The sequence below is a fragment of the Manacus vitellinus genome, unplaced genomic scaffold (genome assembly GCF_001715985.3).
Source record: "Manacus vitellinus isolate BGI_N305 unplaced genomic scaffold, ASM171598v3 scaffold_74_pilon, whole genome shotgun sequence".
In the NCBI taxonomy this organism is placed as follows: domain Eukaryota; kingdom Metazoa; phylum Chordata; class Aves; order Passeriformes; family Pipridae; genus Manacus; species Manacus vitellinus.
This window is the reverse complement of record NW_021940780.1, coordinates 477,392-481,566: the sequence shown is the minus strand read 5'-3', so window position 1 is coordinate 481,566 and position 4,175 is coordinate 477,392. Positions and strand designations below refer to the sequence as shown.

Here is a 4,175-nt window from a genome sequence, read left to right as displayed (position 1 = left end):
GCACAAAATCCTGTGGATCCCAGTGCCAAGAATTCCAGGAGGAAAGCCAAAAATGAGAGCTCTGGAGCAGGGGGGGATGAGGGATCTGAGATGCCACCAGGCTCGGAGGCTCTTCCCTCGGACCATCAGTCATCCAGGGTGAGCAAAGCTCCCGTGGTGATGTGGCAGATTGAATTTATCCCTCTGCAAATCCAGTTTTTCAGGAGCCAGGAGCGCTGGGAAGATGAAGCGAGAACGCGGCAGATTTTTTACTCCCTCCCTGCTCCACGTCAAGCTTTGGGAAGAGGAGGAACTTTACATCACTCCACATGTGTCACTGCAGGCTCTGCTCCTCCTTCATCCCTTCTCCTGCCTCAGAATGAAGGGATTTGCCTTTTAATTTTTCCGTAAATTCTCCCTGTGTTGCATTTTTTGGGTGGCAGAGACTTAGGGATTAATATATGAATTATATAAATAGGAGGTGGTGCTCTCAGCTCTTTCTCTGTCCCCAAATTTATCACCCTAATCCAGGTAGAAATCCAGCTGACTCACATGGTAATTATTCCTCAAAAACCTGTTTGGTGTTGGAAGCTGGATGGAAAAAGCCAAAGGTCTCCCAAATGTGGTTCTGCCCCCACATTTCTCGTTTCCCCTTGTTGGACTGGGATCAAATTCCCAGGAGGATTCATCTCCTTCCTCTTCCTCATCCTTCCAATGGCTGGTGTTGGCTGAGCCCCCCTAATTAGTGGGTTTTGGGGGGGTTTTCTCACGGGGTTCAGAGCAGGGAACCCAAGAAGGTGCCAAAAAACCCGAGTCTGCTGCTCAGACTCAACCCAATGGTTCAACTCAAGTAAGAGAACAATGGAAAGCGAGGATTTTCCACAAAAATTGTGTGTTTTCCGTTGAAATCCTTGCTTGGAGAAACACCTCAGGCTGAGACCTCCAGAAGGCAAAGCCAGGGCTGGAGTGCAACCAGCCAGGAAAGCTCCAACACCTCCAACCTTGGGCCTGCCAGTGATTTTTTAGCACTTTTCTAACAAATTTAAATCACTTTGCAGCTGGAGGAGCCCTTGTGGTTGATAAAACCCCCAAAAAATTGCTGTGAGGGTGAAATAAACCCAAAAGCACCACCTGGAGACCCTCCAAACCAACTACAACTCTGTCTCATGGTGGAAGGGAGATGGAAAAACTCCTCCAACCTTGCTGGCATTGCAAGGACAGGGTCAGGGAGGCAGGAGGGAGCAAATTAGGGGTGTTTGGGGGAAAATCGGCCCTAAATCCTACTTTTCAGCAGCAATTCTCAATCCACCAGTGCTGAGCTTGGAAATATTCCCTTTGAGATGCTCTGGGATTAAATCCATCAGGATTAAAACCAGGAATAACAACAGTTCTCCCAGGCAGGGAATTAAAAAGGGTGATGGAAAGGCTGCTTGGAAAAGCTGGAATTACAGCCAGTAAAAATCCTGGAGATCGATGGAAATGGACAAACATCCTGAAAATAATTAGGTTATCATTTCATGTTACAATATTGGATAATTATGCAATAATTTTATCACTAAAGAAAATTGTCCCAACATTTCAATAACCACATTTTCCCTTTTTTTTTCTTTTTTTTTCCCCTCTCTCCTTGAAAAGAACTTTTGATGTAAAATCAAACCATGGAAAGGGAGGGAATGTGGTTTTGTGGCCACCACAGCTCAGATGAGTTGCCATCCTGCTTATTTGGGGGTGGAAAAGCATCAATTAAGGGAGAAAAACACCTTTTTTTTGCTTCTCTCAGCTCTGGGTCCATCAAATAACTCCCATTTCCTTGCAGACCAGTTGGACTGTCCGTGTTTTTCTATGCATTTAATCAGATGTCATGGAATTTTGGGGTCTTGAGGGGGTTTTTTTGAGGAGTTTTCAGAGAGGTTTTGGCCAATCTTTTGTTGCCTCCAGGACACAGGTCCAAAAAAAAGCCACTTTGCTTTCCTGCAGTTCCACTCAGTTTTGAGCCAAAGCCTCTCCAAAGCATTTCTAGGGCGGGTTTTTGGGATAACCCAAAATAAATCCTTCCTCCCACTCAGTCCTCTGCTTGGGTACCTCCAGCTCATCTCCCTCCACGTGACTTCATCTCCCAGGTGAGGCTGAAGAAGCTGCTGCAGTCAAAGCTCCAACAATCAACTCCTTGGCAGGGAAGAAATCACGTCAATCATGATTTGCCTTCCAGCAGAAAAACTCCTTCCCAATCTATTTATTCTCTATTAATACCAACAGGATGGCATTTCAATGGAAATCAGGATGAAGCTGCAGAGCCCTGCTGTGTCTGCAAGGGTCTGATGGGTGTTGACCCCCAGGCAGGGGTTTGAGGGGCACAAAAAGCATGGATTTCACAGAATTTCATGGAATATTCTGAGTTGGGAGGGACCCACGAGGAGCATCAAGTCCAGCTCCTAAATGAGTGGATCAAACCCACAACCTTGGTGTTCCCAGCACCAGCTCTGACCAGCTGGCTCATCTCAGGGTCATTTTGGAGCTCATGTACTGGGAAGTCACTGCTTTCCTTGGTTGGGCCATGCTGGTGAAAATGGGGGGCCCAAAAATGAGGATAATGAGTTTTTTCCCTCATATTCCTCCTCACAAAGTGCCTCAGTGTCCCTTGCTCTGCCCCTCTCCCCAAGGTGCTCAGTCCCATTAGAGAGATTTCAGAGAATCACGGAACCATGGAGTGGGAAGGGACTCACAGGGACCATGGAGTCCAACTCATCCTGCACAGGATACCCCAAAACCCCCACCCTGATGTCCCTGAATTATCCAAATTTTGTCCAAATTGAATTGTCCAAATTGGGGCCACAACCAAACCCCCCTGTTCCAGTGCCCCACCACCCTCTAAGCTTTTTCCTTTGCCATCCAAGAGGAGGGTTTTCCCATCCACAAATAAATCAAGTGTTGCTGGGGATGGTTGTTCATGGGCCATGAGGAAGAGGAGCAGGTGACCATCCTGCCCTCGCTGCTGGGACAGGTGACAAAGCAGCTGGAGCCTTCACATCCCAAGTTATCCCAGGGAACTGGGGCTTTGTTGAGCATTTAGGGCAGATTTCGTGTGTTAGGGAAGGTTTTGTTCCCTGTGCAGGAGGTTCACAGCATAACACCAGGAATGGGGTTGTTTGTTGCAGAAGAGTTTGGGTTGGGAGGATTTTACAGAATGATAGAGTGGTTTGGGCTGGAAGGGACTTCAAAGATCATCCAGTTCCAACAGATTAACCAGTTCCAAGAGATCAACCAGTTTTACCAGATCAACCAGTTCCAACAGATTAACCAGTTCTAATGGATTAACCAGTTCCAACAGATTAACCAGTCTCAAGAGATCAACCAGTTTCACCAGATTAAGCAGTTCCAAGAGATTACCCAGTTCCAACAGATCATCCAGTTCCAACACATCAACCAGTTTCAACACATTAACCAGTTCCAACTGAATTTAATGCCTGTTGTTCCTCAAAACCAAACCATGTGCTCTTGCTCTTGCTCTCGGGTGGCAGCACCACATTCAGGTGCCAACCAGCATTCCCAGTTCCCCCCAGGAGAGCCCTGATGCCCCAATTTCCACCCATCTGCCTTTTCTTGCACCTTCTCAACGTTCTAACCCCGCCATGGTTCATGGTCTTGGCACTAAACCCCACAACTAAACCACCCCACGAGAGCCAGAGGCTCTTCCCTGATGTTGGTGATGCCATTTGCTGGTGGTTGAACATTTCCTTTTGTTTTGGGGGGGTTGCCATGGTGACACAGGAGCAAGTTGGGGCTGATGTTGTACCAGAGTCGCTCCAAGCACCTCAATGATTAAACAGATCTTGCACTGGAGGCCGTGTATCCATCCATTAATGTCAGCTGGAAATCTGGGGCCTGCCTGGAGAACTCACAGTACACAACTGTTTTCACCCTGATGGAGATGAGATTAATATAATAGTACAAATTTATGGAGCTTCTTCATCCCAGAGCTTCCTTATCTGCTTCATTAATAGGGGCATGGCAGACAAGGGAGGAGTAACCAAGAGGCCGCAGGGTTTGGGCTGGGCTTTGTTGAGATGTGATTTCCCAGCCTGAGCAAAGAGGGTTTAGGGCAGGGTCAGTCCTGGGGCTGTCTGTGACCAAGGCAGAGCAGATGCCCCACACTGGAGTGGGTCAATCCCTCCAGCACAGCTCTGGGTCACAGAATC

At 47.6% G+C, this 4,175-nt stretch overlaps 1 protein-coding gene across 1 annotated transcript in view; it reads right to left on the bottom strand.

Moving 5' to 3' along the window:
- Window positions 1-4,175, bottom strand: part of TACR1 (tachykinin receptor 1) — a 20,721-nt gene that overhangs the window by 9,215 nt on the left and 7,331 nt on the right. The gene's annotated exons all lie outside the window — the stretch shown is intronic.